The sequence below is a fragment of the Heterodontus francisci genome, chromosome 5 (genome assembly GCF_036365525.1).
Source record: "Heterodontus francisci isolate sHetFra1 chromosome 5, sHetFra1.hap1, whole genome shotgun sequence".
Lineage (NCBI taxonomy): Eukaryota > Metazoa > Chordata > Chondrichthyes > Heterodontiformes > Heterodontidae > Heterodontus > Heterodontus francisci.
The window spans coordinates 164,238,004-164,253,990 of NC_090375.1; positions in this window are offsets into that span (position 1 = coordinate 164,238,004).

Consider the following 15,987-nt stretch of genomic DNA (forward strand, 5'->3'; position numbering starts at 1 on the left):
GTAGGGGTTCGGCCTCAGCTGGAGTATTGCGTCCAGTTCTGGGCACTGCGCTTTAGGAACGATGTGAAGGCATTGGAGAGAGTGCAGAAAAGATTCACAAGAATGATTCCAGGCATGAGGAACTTCAGTTATGAAGATAGATTGGAGAAGTTAGGACTGTTTTCCTTGGAGAAGAGAAGGCTGAGAGGAGATTTGATCAAGGTATTCAAAATCATAAGGGGTCTGGACAGAGTAGATAGGGAAAAACTGTTCCCACTCATGAAAGGATCAAGAACGAAAGGACACAGATTTAAGGCAATTGGAAAAAGAAGCAATGGTGACATGAGGAAAAACTTTTTCACGCAGTAAATGGTTGGGATCTGGAATGCACCACCTGAGAGTATGGTGCAGGCAGGTACTGTCGAAGCATTCAAGAGGGAATTAGATAGTTATCTGAAAAGGAAGAATGTGCAGGGTTATGGTGAGAAGGTGGGGGAATGGCACTCGGAGAATTGCTCATTCGGACAGCCGGTGCAGATACAATGGACCAAAAGGCCTCCTTCTGCGCTGAAACAATTTAGTGATTCTGTGATTCTGCGATAGGCAATACTGAGGAGGACTGCAACAAATTACAGGAGGACATTCATAAACTTGCAGATTGGGCAAATAATTGACAAATGAAGTTCAACATAGATAAATCTGGGTTGGTACATTTTGGTAGGAAGAACAGGGCGGTCACTTATTACTTGGAAGGTGGGAGTCTAGATGGGATAGGGATCTGGGAGTACAAATACACCAATCACTAAAAATTGTGCCACACATTGGCAAGGTCATCAGAAAGGCAAACCAAGCGCTAGGCTTTATTTCTAGAGGGATAGAATTGAAAAGTAGGCAAGTTATGCTAAATCTGTATCGAACTTTGGTTCGGCCACACTTAAGCGTGTAGTTCTTGATGCCATATTGTAACAAGGATAAAGAAGCACTGGAGAGGGTGCAGAGAAGATTTACAAGGATGGTACCAGAAATACGTGGGCACACATTTCAGGAAAGGATGAACAGGCTGGGTCTCTTTTCTCTTGAAAAAAGCTGAAGGGTAACCTGAAAGAGGTGTTTAAAATTATGAAAGGTTTTGATAGAGTGGATAGAGAGAGAATGTTTCCACTTGTGGTGAAGAGCATAACTACAGGCCATCAATATAAGACAGTCACCAAGAAATCCAATATGGAATTCAGAAGAAACTTCTTTACTCAAAGAGGAACTCGCTACCACCGGAAGTAGTTGAAGCAAATAGTATAAGTGGATTGAAGAGGAAGCTAGACAAGCATATGAGGGAGAAGAGAATACAGTGTTACAATGATAGATTTAGATGAGGAAAGATGTGAGGATGCTCAAATGGAGCATAAAGGCAGCATAGACTGTTTGGGCCAAATGGCCTGTTTCTGTGCCTTATGTCCTATGTCTGATTACTGTGCAGGGAAACCTCCGCTTGTCGATATGCATTAGCAGCATCATGGACTATGACCCAGAAATTCAGGAAAACCCATTCTGCGTCACTTGGGAGACACATAGTTCTAAGGTGAGGTCCGAGTGTCTGAGATATGGGGCCATGGACCTCATTGCAATATAGCTGCCAGAATGCAGCAACCTGCCAGCAACGACTGGATAAAACTGAAGAATAATCAGGTGCTGTTACTGTTGGAAGATCCCTCAGCTAAGTGGGTCCGGGGTTGAGTCAGAGATGAGGAGCGTGTAAGTCAACATGGATCAGGGCCGTGGCTGTGGGTGGTAGAGATCGTGGGTGTGGGGATCTCAATGCTGGGGGTTGTAGGGGGAAATTTGGGGGGGATGCAGATATCAGAGCCAGGGAACCAGGAGTTGGCATCAAGGGTCGGCAGGCCCAAGACCTGATTCTGGGATGGTGGGCGGACAGCAACCAGAGTTAGGAGAGGTAATCAGGTGGGAAGGTGCACTCTGCACCTCCCAGCTCCAAATTCACGTGGATTATTTACCTTCTTTGTTGCAGGTGATCCCTTGGGTTTGGTTTCTTTGAACACAGCCCACGATGGCGCTGGCTACCTCAGCAAATCAGTCTTGGAAAGGTGATCTTAAACAAGCATGGGGCCCATTATAAGCGTATGTAAAGGGTCTAATGCTTCATATATGGTTAAAGGAAGCCTCGTGTTTGTCCTTACCTACAAGACAGTGATCATTTAAGCACAGCACGAAGATTGGAATAGTAACATCATTAACATAACATGAAGATTTCCTCTGGTTGGTGAGTGTAAACAGCATCTTAAACACAGCAGGAAGACTTACTCTGATCACTGTCTTCATGGCATCATTAACTTAGCAGGAAGCTTGCCCTTAGTCAGTGTAGTCGCATAATTGTTAACAGAGTAGGAAAATTTGCTTTAGTCGCTGTGTTAGAGACATTGTAAAGGTGGTGGGAAGATTTCCTTTGATTGCTATTTCTACCAAAATTGGAATGCATCATTTTGGAACACCTTTACTATCTTGCTAGAAATAGCAAATACAGCAAAATGTCCTGCTATGTTGGCCATGTTTTTGAACACATAGGAACAAAGATCAACTTCATTATACTCAAATAACATTGCCAAAAAGTCTACAGAGATCATTCCATGATCTGGTGCTCTCAGGCAGGAGCAGTATTCATAGGGAGTGAAGAAGAGTCAAGAAATAGCAGGATCGCCGACCATGTTTTTCCTATCTATTCATGTATTCATGTTAACAGATGCAAAAATCACAGGCTGCACACTGGCTATTTCCCAAGAGGGGCTTCTTGCGAGCATTGTTCCTTACTGAGTGTGGCAGATTGCGAAATCATCCCTAGTAGCTACTAATTTATTTTGCTCTAGTCAAGGCTCCTGCCACGAGTACATCGTTTGCCACAAATGGAGTCAATGCTGTAACTTTTCACTGGAATGACGGAAGTGGAGGGGCGACATGATAGAGGTTTACAAAATTATGAGCAGCATGGACAGAGTGGATAGTCAGAAGCTTTTTCCCAGGGTGGACGAGTCAGTTACTAGGGGACATAGGTTTAAGGTGAGAAGGGCAAAGTTTAGAGGGGATGTGCGAGGCAAGTTCTTTACACAGAGGGTGGTGAGTGCCTGGAACTTGTTGCTGGGGGAGGTGGGGGAAGCAGGTACCATAGAGACGTTTAAGAGGCATCTTGACAAATACATGGATGGGAATAGAGGGATACAGACCCCAGAAGTGCAGAAGGTTTTAGTTTAGGCAGGCATCACGATCGGCGCAGGCTTGGAGGGCCGAATGGCCTGTTCCAGTGCTGTACTGTTCTTTGTTCTTTTGCCACTCCAGAATTGCAGTAATCTAATCACAGGGTACAAACTTCCTGTCTTGTGACTCATGATGACATCTAAACCCCCACAATTAGATCACTGCATTATAATCACTTTCAGGTGCCTATTAAACACTACAAGGAAAGAATCAGTGAGCCCAGTCCTTCTAACAGACTGTGTTCAATTTGTTCGGTCATGAACTCTTCCTAATTTAGTTCATGGCCTGAAGCAAGTGAATTAACATAGACAAAATTTGAGGAGGTAAAGCTCTGTGAAATTGCTCCTTGACCTGTGAAAGTAATCCTGTGAAACTTCAGGACATCTAACATTACAATGTACAGGATACAACTCTGATGAATTGTATTCCACAAAGAAAGATTTTGTTATTCCAGCAGGATGCAAATCACACTGCTGAACAGATATTTCATCATCTATGTCTAAACTTACCCTTTTAAACATCACTCCTGCTCTTAACAAGACATTCATCCAGCTTTATTGTAAAGGACTTAAACATCAACATTAACTGCATTTGTCAGAAATCTGTTCTACATCGATCCTGCGCTGTGGGAGAAAACAAAATCTAAGGGAATCTCTATTCGTAAGCTTCACATACATTCCTGCATATATTAGCCCAATTATTTTAAACAGGCTAAGGCCTCCACAAATATAATGCATTTGGGAATTTTGTACAAGCACATTGATCACTTGTACACAAATGTTGTTGTTCTCTCGCTGACCTTTCCACCCAGCGTGCTAACTGGGGGCCAATCTCCTCTTTGTCCAATTCATCCCTCCCAATGCCAATCCTGTGGACTTTGACGGTGGTCCAGCTATCACCGCCCATCTCCGTATCTCCCTCTTGAATGTCCAATCACTCATGAACAAAACCCTTGCAAATCCATGACCTTATTGTGGATGATTGCATCAACATCATGGCCTTGATGGAAACCTAGCTGAGGGTTGATGACAACTTCTCCTAACTGAAGCCTTCCTGCCTGGCTATACCTGCCACCACTTGCCTTGCCGAGCGGGTTGCGGTGGGGGTGTGGCTGTTATAGCCAAATCACACCTCGGTTTGTCCCTTTATGCCTCTGGCACGTCCTCCTCCTATGAGCATCTCACCTCATTCCACCCCTCTCATCTCTCATTTAAGTTCCTGGTTCTCTACTGACCGCTCAACTGCCATGCCAATTTTGCCTCTGTGAAGTGCCTTGAGATGTTTAATTATGTTGAGCGTGCTATGTAAATACAAGTTGTTGTTGTTCAGAATTTGTACCTTCTAATTGCTCAAATTCCTTGAAACTTTGCTAAGATTGTACTTATATTCAGTAGCTCTGACTGCAGATCATATTAAATACCAGATTATATCTATTTTATCCATGTCTTTAAGCATTTTAGATGGTTGGATTACAGCAACTTTATATCCAGTGAATTAAAATTCTATCACTCTTTCAACCTTTTCCATTGCTGACGTACCAAGGACTTATATAGGGTTAAAATAACCATATTGATCAAATACACTCAGGATGCATCCAATAACTGATGAGCCTTGTCGAGAAAACCTCTAAATTAACTGGATACTTTTGTTGTGTAGTCAGTAATTGTGATGGAATATAGGTATAATGGCCTTAATTAAGTAGAATTTGGAAATCGTTAGTGTATTATACCTTTTAGAATTAAATATTGAATAAATGGTCAGTTTTCAGAATTCATTGAAATTCCTCTTTAAGAAGGTAGAATTAGAAAATTTCAAGGTCCCTGTTAGAATAGAATTTCTGTTGCCAGGGCATTGGAAGATAAACACACACATTGAAATATCCTGTGTGACATCTGTAAGAGGTAGCAATAAACTTAATTAGTCTATGGGATTGTTGATGCAGACAAATCGTCTCCAGAGGTTGCTTTGGGATGCCATGGAAAGGGCAATTAACAATGAATGGAATGGACTTACAGGAACAAGAGACCAAGTAAACACAATTACAAACATTTTGACCAGATAAAGGCTCACAACTTCAAAAAACAGCAAAGGGTTTCCAGTAAAACATTAAGTGGAGAGTTGGTTCACGATACTATCAAATATGGATTTTAAAAGAAACACAGGAAGGTCACATCTAAATGCAAAAGTCAAAAGTCAAAAATCAGAAATAGTATAAAAATTAGAGGTTTTGAAAGCAAAGTTTATGGGTGTCGTATCCTCAGACAACACTTCTCACCCCATGCCTTATTCGGGGGATTTAAGGTATAAAGTTTTCTTTAAATTTTGATGGATATTCTGGATGTTCTAAGATAATTTTGCTGTAACATTAGCGAGATTAAACTTTCGGATTCTATGTTAGAAATAATATTATGTGTTACATCTCTCAGTAATATTTGATATTGTGATATACTTACCCACTTAAGAAGTTTATTGCATGTTAAATTCTTTAATAAATATATAAAAGTTAATAAATTGTCTCATGTAGTATTCTGTATGCAACTACAAGAGCCCCTCTCTGTGTCTCTTTAAGTGGAGAGATACATATTGAAGAGAGTTTCCCAGGCCCTCATAATATCTGGAATATTTATGACTTAACCATAAATATTAAAAATAGGCTATCCAAAAGATGGGAATATTCTCTGTTGTTCTTCTTTCTTTGAGGAAACACTAGAACAATTCTTTGAACCCAAATAAGTGACTGAGAATTTGTCTGATTTGAACTTGATTAAGGGAGATTCATAGGGATGTACTCCTGATTTGGTTTAGTCCCTATAAGGGGTTAAAGTCATAAATCACTTCATAATCACGTTCAAAAATTTTTCATATTTATCAAAATTTTCAATAGGATGAATTTAGCAAACTGAATATCTGCAGTTGAAGGGAGCACAGGTTGGAGAGAAGATTACAATTCTCTCAAAAATCCAAAAATGCTAGAAATACTCAGCAGATCAGGCAGCAGCTATGGAGAGAAAAACTGCGATAACGTTTCAGATCGATGACCTCCATTCAGTTAACACATCTGCAATTTTGGATCAAACATATTACTTGCACCCAATGTATTCCTGGAAAGGACTCCATTAGAGGGTGGAAAGGAAAGTGACATACACGATCCTTTCAGTAATTGCCATTTTCCACGTAGACATTGATCACTCTACAATCAATTGTGTTAGGAACACAGAAATGTAGGCCCCACTTCCACCAGAACGTAATGCTCACAAGCATAGTACACCTGTATCAAGCAGAGGTCCTTTGCAGGAAGGGCAAATGGGACAGAACCAGTGGGCAACACCATCCCATCCATCTTGCCTCCTCTTCTGATATTAGTTTCAGCGGATGGGGAGGACAAAGCAAAAAGCATCTTCCCCCTCTGCCATCGAAATTTCACTGCAGAGGAGAAAAGAGACGGTGGCATCACAGAACCTGGCCTGCACCCTCCCAATTTACACCATAAAAGCATCTCCAGAATGGCAGGAATTTATTTTGCAGTCTGATACTCCTATGCTGTTGTGTTAGCCCATTAAAATATCAAATCTATAATACTACTGCAATAATCATTATTTACCCAAACAATCAACCACTTTCAGGAAACCTGTCAGTTCTGGTGGACTGCTGAATACTTAATCTAGCACAGTATCCATCCTAGTGCATGTTCCTACCTCTGTAAAATTGTTTGTGCTTTCATTCCTCCCTTTTTGGTTGTTCTGACCAGTCCAATTTATCTTTGGGATACTGAAATGCACCATGATTGTTATATTATAGTTTCTTAGGTGCCCAGATAACTCACTATTGTCCTTGACCTGCCAGGGGATAGCAGTTAATAATTATGAGTAATTTCTACTCAAGTTACATCCACCACTTTCCTGTCTGCTGGTATTTTGTTCTTTCTATAATTCCTTTCCTTACCACTCCCAAGGCCCACCTTGCAAACTATTCTATCTTTATCAGTTCTAACTCTTATTCATATTCCACTTGCAGACATGTATTTGTGATGCCAGTTAGTATCTAAACTTCTATGCTTCATTCAAATTCCTCTAGTGTGGTTTATACCAGCTAGATTTCAATGCCACTCATATTTTGTTTTGCAGTGCATACCATTCACATGTGCCCATCTTCAAGGCATATTGTTCATATTGTGAACAATGAGTATTGTAAATTGGATTAAATTCCAAAGTGCAGTTGAGACTTTGGCAATATTGCATGCTTAACTAAGTAATGCAGAAATAACAGACTTCCCTTGCAGCTCATACTTCAACATGGCCTGTCGTAATTCGAGTTATTCAAGACATTAAGCAATAGTTTGGGCATGAATGGAAGCCAACTTTTTCAGTGTCAGTAATGAACTGCCAGAAACTGTTGGAAAAAATAAACAGAGGGCTTATAATGTTGCCAGTTGCCTCCTGCATAATTTTTCAGAACTCGCTGCTCATGTTACACCAGTGTATTGAACATGGGTACATGTTAGTTGGTGTGTACTGCAATGCAAAGTGTGAATGGAATTCAAATTTGGCTGGTATAAACAACATGGGAGGAACTAGAATCAAACATGGGAGGAACTAGAATCAAACATGTGGCGCAGTGGTTAGCACTGCAGCCTCACAGCTCCAGCGACCCGGGTTCAATTCTGGGTACTACCTGTGCGGAGTTTGCAAGTTCTCCCTGTGACCGTGTGGGTTTTCGCTGGGTGCTCTGGTTTCCTCCCACAGCCAAAGACTTGCAGGTTGATAGGTAAATTGGCCATTATAAATTGCCCTAGTACAGGTAGGGGAATTATGGGGATGTGCTAGAAATATGGGATTAATGTAGGATTAGTATAAATGGGTGGTTGATGATTGGCACAGACTCAGTGGGCCGAAGGGCCTGTTTCAGTGCTGTGTCTCTAAATTAAAAATAATACAAGTTTATATATTCAACAGAGAATAATAGGCCTACATTGATGGAAAATCAGCTGGACACCTCAGTGCAGGGGCACTTAAAAAACATAGAGCTTGAACTCCCACTGACTGGCAGATCTTTGGAGCCAAAGCTTATAGTTGAGGATATCTTTGCATTTTTCAAATCCTCCCACCCCCAAGAATGTTTAAGTCTAAGCAGGACTTTCTGACTGCCGATCTCATCAATAGTCAAAAGGCCCCAATCTCTGAGATTCAATATATTAGAGGGTCCTTAGGGGTCTAGGGTCCCTGCAGATCATGTGAATAGGTCAAGGCAGGAAATCCTGGGCCTGGGCTGAAGCAACACATTTCCAGTGGCAGGACCGCAGGAATGTTAGGATCTGAAGTTCTATTGTTAAATTTAGGATCTGAAGTTCTGTTAAATACCTGGTAATTCAAGATAATAGGGTGAACAGGTGTTGGGTGTCAATTAGCTAATTGTATTCAAGTGTGTATATATGAAGAAGAGCCAGCCAGCACTGGCTGTGGCAGCAGAAGTAAGCTCTGTGGTAAGCAATCTCCACCAAAGCATCCCAGTCTCAGTGTTTTTCCATAAACAAGTTGCAAGTTTCTCGAACAAGGAAGGGCATGAAAGTATGTCCTTTACTTCTCATGTAATCCCAGGTATTCATTATACAGCCTTTGGCAAGATCTGGCTTTACTTGCAAAATACTCTTTTGGTTGATGATTAGTCTCACAGCTGCATTGTGCCAGTAAATTCACCTTTACCATTTTCTTTGCTTTCTCTGCCTGGAAAGTAAAATAATGCTATGGAATAAGGGCCTTTCCAGAATACCTGGCACTAGTGAAAGCTGCCGATTGAAATGCTTAACTGTTGTAGTGGCACTTGGTAGGATGTGATAGCAAAAGTGAAAAATAAAGAGGGAAACAAAGAGAGAGAAAATGGAAAAAAATGTCAGAAAAGGATTGAATTATAAATAAGACAGAGAGAAGAAATAAGGCAAGGATGAAAAGGTGAAACAAATGTACAATGCTATAATTATATTGCACTGACAGCTTTCAAAGTGATGTAAGTGGCTATCATGTTTTCTCTGTCAGCTCATGCTATTTAGTTGGGCAGACTAGTTGTGGAGCTAAATATATGTATTTAGATGCCTGTTAGGAGCTCTGCTCACTGGCCTCTTATTTTCACTCATTATAGTGTAGGTCATCAGAGTTTGTTTCACCTTTTTGGCAGCATTTTACACTAGCTTCTTTTGTACAAGAACTAATCGAAATTCTTCCCAGCGTGAGACTATCTCATCTCGCTAAAAGCACTTCTTTTTGTTACCAGGATACATGCTCTAATGCCAACTGTAGAATATTAGTGACTCAACAGGCCTTCAAAGAGAAACAGCAAAATGATTAAAATATTCCCATTTAAAAAAAAAAGGAATCACATGCAATTCCCACTTGCGGCTTGCAAAGCAGCCAACTTCCACCATTGCACTTACACATTTTGCATGACAAGCAGTAGCCCTCAACCCAAAGTTAGTGATTGCACTAATATTAAATGAATATGAGGAGCAGGCTAGGCATCTAACCCCTTAATTTTCCAAGTCTGGCAAAAATGGAGCTGTACTGGCCTAAATTTCAGCTTTACCTACACTTATAGAAGAGAAAGTTGTTTTGGATGAATTTTCCTACGGAACCTCCTCCCCATAATTAGAATAGACCACAAACATGGGAAAAATTTTAACACAATGCAAGGCCATAGCACACTGGGTCAAAGATTGGAATTCAACCAGGAAGCAGTTCTTAAAAGGCTGCAGCTAATTATTAAAAGGCAAGTCACGGTGGGCACAGCATAACTGGAATAATTGGTCATAATGTTGGTACAAGAGTTGGAAATTCTGCTGCAGGAGTGAAGTGATTTATGACTTTAACCCCTTATAGAGATAAAATCAAACCAGACATACATCCCTATAAATCTCCCTTAATTAAGTTCAAACTAGACAAATTCTTATAGACACTTATTTGGGTCCAAAGAATTGAACTGGTTTTCCCCCAAAGAAAGAAAACTAACAGAGAATATTACCGTCTTTCCGATAGCCCATTTAAAAAAATAATTATGGCTAAGTCATAAATATCCCAGATATTATAAGGGTCTGGGAAACACTCTTTAATACGTATCTCTCCACTTAAAGAGACACAGAGTGGGGGTTCTTGTAGTTGTATACAGAATGTTACGTGAGACGTTTTATTAACTTTTATACATTTATTAAAGAATTGAACATGCAATGCACTTTTAAGTGGATAAGTATATCACAATATCAAGTATTACTAAGAGATGTAACACATAATATTATTTCTAAAATAGAATCCAAAAGTGTTAATGTTACAGAAAAATATCTTAGAATACCCATCAAAATTTAAAATAAACTTTTACCTTAAATTCCCCGAGTAAGCTATAGGTTGAGAAGTATTGATGATGAATTCAACACTTCTAATTTTTGCTTCAGAAATCCTCATGTTTATACTGTTTCTAAGGTATCGTCTGACCTTTTAGCATATAGGTGTTACCTTTCTGTGTGTGTTTTTCCTGCTTTTGAGATCCATATTTGATAGTATCATTAATTAACATCTCCACTTAATGTTTTGCTGGAATTCCCCAACTCTTGAAGTTGTGAGCATTTATCTGGCCAAAATGTTTATAAATGTGTTTACTTGACATCTGTTCCTATAAGTACTATTCCATTTATTATTTTATTATCTATAATTGTGTTTTTTATGGTACTTTGAAGCAACCTTTTGAGTCGATCTGTCTACATTTTACCAACACTATCAATTAAGTTTATTGCGACCTCTTACTGATGTCACACTGGCAACAGAAATGCTGAAATGGATTTTCCAACTTAAAAGGTGTTTCTGGTTCACATTCTATTGTAACAGAGACCTTGAAAGACCTTGAAATTCCAAACTCTACCTTCTTAAATGGGGGAATTTCAGTGAGTCTTGAAAACTGACCATTTATTCAATCTTTAATTCTAAAAAAATATAATATATTAACTATATCTAAATTCTACTTAATTAAACCTATTATACCTATGTTTCATCACAGGAGATATACCAAAGGAAAGTGACTGTAAGGTACTTTGGGGCTTTTAAAAGTCATGAACTTTGAGAAATGGAAAACCCAGCATTTAAATTAACCAGCAACCACAGATTTTTATCTACTGCTAAAAGAAAACAAACAGAAAATGGTCACGACTCTGAACACTGCAACAAAAAAGTAGCATTGATCAATGACACAGTTTGTATTGTTACGACCAGGTGAGAAAGAGGTCTAGCGTTCCCTTTCGCCTTCATCTGGTCTTACCGTAACCGAGTTTTATTTTTAAACACACTGGTTTTTTTAGCTCCCCCTTGATGAATCCTTGTTCACCACTTTCCAAATATAAGGTAAAGAAATGAGCACAAACAGGCTTTCTTAGGTTTAAAGAAGAAAGGTGAAATTTTATTAAAACTTAAACTCTAATTCGGCTGATGCCTACAGATACATGACATGCCCACGCAAGCATGCATACACGATACACACGTGCAAATACAGACAGAAAGGAGAAGAAAAATTAAGTGGAAATGTTGGAGGCAATATCTGGAGAGTTTTTGGTTATGGGTCTTCGAGCTCACTGTATAGTCCTTGCTTGTAGGTAGATCTTGCTTTTCGTAGGGGCCCAGTATTCTTCTTAAACATTGTTCACTGTAGGAGAATTTTCTCTCTTGGGGTTCATGTGTCTTCAATGGATTCCAAAGCTGGTGAGAAAGAGATGGGAGCAGACAGGAGAGAGATGTTCTCAGTCCAGGAGCAAAACTGCCTTCTGCCAGTTCAAACATTGTCCCTACAATTTAAAATTCCCCAAGTTGGCCAGCAGGGTAGTCACGTGACTGGTATAACCACTTCTGGATTTGTGTATTGGGTGGATCAAGGAATGGTTCTTTGTTCCAAGCACTGTCTGTTAATATGCAAAAATGTCCTTCTAGCCAGGGGCTTGGCAACCCCTTGTATCAGGCCTTCTCTTCTTCCCAGCAACAATTTAAAATTTAATGTCCATGTGGCAAAATTAATATGCCTCATTCTTGGCAGGTGGGGGCCTGCATGACAGTACATGTAGGCATAAGATTAGGGTTCTGCTGCAGATGAACTTTTTAGCTTTCTTTTCTAGTCATCACTTAACAGATTGTGTTCAAGAATCTTGTTAAAAACGGGACTAAAATGAAGGAGGTATTACTGATTCTGTAAAACGTCAAGGAAAATATTATCATCTTATGGAGGAAGTTTCAATCTTGGAAAAACTCTATTCAAAGCACTAAGCCCCAACCCAGCCTTGTTAGCTACCAAAGGCAGGTGATCCTATTTGGGGCAAATGTACAACTGCATTTAAAGTTACTGAGCTAGTCCATGCAGTCACCCATATCCCTTGTTCCTGGTTGCAAATAAGCAAAGAGCATGGGCTGAACTTTAGCAGCTCCTCAACGCCGTGGGTTGTGGCACGGGGGCCGGTAAAATTCTGCAGCGAGAGGCCGGCCTTGACCCACGACGTTGAGAAGGGCCTGACGCATATTACTGGTGGCAGGGGGAACCTCGGTGCAGACCCCCGCCGTCTGGCGGCAGGCCCTTCACCTCCATATGCAGAGTGCCATTAAATATATTCAAAATAACTTACCTGCTGTCCCATACCAATTGTATGGCCTCCCTTCAGCCTTTGTGTGTCTTCGGAACGCCGCACAGAGTTTCGAAGCAAGAACCTGGTGGGGAGGGGGGAGTAATAAAAATTTCAGGGTGGGAGGGGTGGAAATCAATTTTTATTGGATGTGGGGATGGTGGGAAGGGGTTGAAGGGCAAAAGATTGAAGGTTGGGGGGGTGGACGTTCAGGTATTTGAAAAATCAATTGATGGTCATTTCGGGCTATAAAATGACCATTGGGAGATTGGGGAAGGGCCTCCATCACTTAGTTTTATATTTAATAAAAATCAATTATGTTTTGCCTTTTAAAATGCACGGGCTTTAAAAATGGCGCTGGTGCCTGCACCGTGGTGCCGGACGCAGTTGCCAGGGATGAGGAGGCCGCCCCTACACGTCATTGGGAGTGGGCGCTGCCGGGTTCAAAGGGCACCGCCCCATGAAAACCTCATGCAGTAGCAAACTTCGGTTATGCATGAATAGCCACTCAGATCCAGATGTTGTCTGCAGATCATTGCATAGCAGATGATGCAACTGTGTTACAGCCTGTCTTGTGAAGTAGAGCTGGTTAAAACAAGTCTCCTTTCACATGTGCAGGCACATGTGAGTGGGCTGTAAGAAATGTGCTTCAGAAGTTATTGTTCTGCTTTTTGGTGGCCTCTGATCGGGAGCATCCAGCACATTCAAAAACCTTCAAGGAATTAACATGGGTGCCACTATGTACAATGCCATTTTAATGACTGCAGCAACCAAGAATACTGTGGGAAAAAATTGTCAGCAAAAAACAAAAATACAGAAATGGCAGAGTTTACAGCAAAGTTAACTAATGCAAAGAGCAAAATGCAGCAGCAGCAGTCACCGGAAAATGCAAATAAAAATTCCTGCGGGTGACCCAGCTTTAAAAGGCCATTTAAAGTGCCCATTTCATTAGGTAAATGACTTGCCATAGATGACGACAAATGAATATTCAGGAGAAAACTCTAATTCAAAATGCAGAAACCTAAAATGATGCCCATGCATGATAGTAGCATGGCATCATTTGGGCCATGAAAATATTAGGAAACTGGGCACAATTCCCTGACCCCACTGACCATTGCCTGTGAGACTTCACACCCTGTGTGCAGCCTTGAAAAAATTATCCCTCAATGATTCTGTGAGAAACCATTTTCCAAGGACTCTTGCTTTGCTTAACTGGCTGCAAAATAATTCTATCATAATTGATTTTATGCCCATTTTATTTTTATATATTTTTACAAATTAAAATTTTTCCCATTATACAAATGCCTTCATCTGAATCTATGTAAAAATTGTGTTTGAATCATTTCATTTGTGACATAGTTTCTTTTACATAAAGGAAATTGCTGAAGTTGTGTATAAAATGATACAGTCTGAGGATGCATTGCCCAGATGTGTTGGCAGTGACTGATTTTCTAACCACCTACTGACAAAAAAATTACTAGTTGTCATACTGTATACTTAAAAGGGCCATCAGAGCAGCAGGGTAGCTACTAATCTGCAGCCAAATATAACCAAAACCCATCTGTTTGTATAGATTACCTGCCAAGCTAAAATCCCAAACATTCATATTTTCCTATTGTGTCACTGATGAGTGACAAAGGTCTCAACCAACTGCAGCTTAGTAAACAAAGGACACTTATATGCAAAATCTAAGGGCTGACAACATCCACCGCAAAGATGGGTAGGTGAGAGGTTTGCAAACTTCTAAGTAGTGAAGTACTGACACAAATATTGAACTTTTTAGCTTTCTCTTCTTCTCATCATTCTTAACAGATTGTGTTCAATCTTGTTTTAGATGGGATTAAAACGCAGGAAGTATTACAGTTTCCATAAAACTTCAAGGAGAATATTATCATCTTACTGGGGGAGTTTCAATCTTGGCAAAACTCCATTCAAAGCACTAACCTCTAACCCAGCCTTGTTAGCTACATGCTTGTGTTCCAACATGTGTTATACTCAGAATTATGGAATGATGCAGCACAGGAGGCCATTTGGTCCATCACACTTGTGCAAACTCTTTGAGAGAGCTATCCAGTTAGTCCCACTCCCCCACTCTGTTCCCATAGCCCTGTAAATGTTTTCCTTTAAAGTATTAATCCAATTACTTTTTTAAAGTTACTATTGAATCTTCTTTCACCACTCTTTCAGGCAATGCATTCAGTTCAGGCAGGAGACAGAGAGTTGGAATAATGGGCAGGTACTCTAATTAGCAGGATGTGACTAGCGGTGTCCTGCAAGGATCTGTGCTGGGGCCTCAACTATTCACTGTATTCATTAATGACTTTGATGATGGGATAGAAAGCCACATTTGTAAATTTGCTGATGACACAATGGTAGGTGGTATTGTAGGAAGTGTAAATAGAAGCATAAAATTACAGAGATAATGATAGATTAAGTGAATGGGCAAAACTATGGCAAAATAATTTCAATGAAGGCAAATGTGAGGTCATCCACTTTGGAACTTAAAAATTAATTGAACAGGGTAATTTCTAAACGGGGAAATGCTAGAAACAGTAGAAGTCCAAATAGACTTGGGGATCCAGGTACATAGATCATGAACAGATATATAAAATAATAAAAAGGATAGTGAAATGCTGACCTTTATATCTGGAGGACTAGAATACAAGGGAGTAGAAGTTATGCTATACAAAGCCCTGATTAAACCACACCTGCAGTACTGCAGCAGTTCTGGGCACCTCAGGGAATGCAGCACAAGGATAACCTGGACTCCAAGGGTTAAATTACAAGGAGAGAGTACGCCAACTAGGGTTGTATTTTCTGGAATTTAGATAGTTAAGGGGTGATTTGATCAAAGCTTTCAAGATATTAAGGGAAGCAGATGGGGTGGATAGAGAGAAACTATTGCCACTGGTTCAGGAGCGTAGGACTAGGGGACAAAATCTAAAAATTAGAGCCAGAATTTTCAGAAGGGGACTGCCCTTGCCACCAGCTATACGGCAACCAGCTGAGGAAGAGGAGGAGAAAGGGGGGAGGCAACTAACACAGCCCCCTTCTGGCTGGGCTATCCATGGTTGATTCATCCAACTGCAATTAGGAGAGGTGGTGACGTAGTGGGA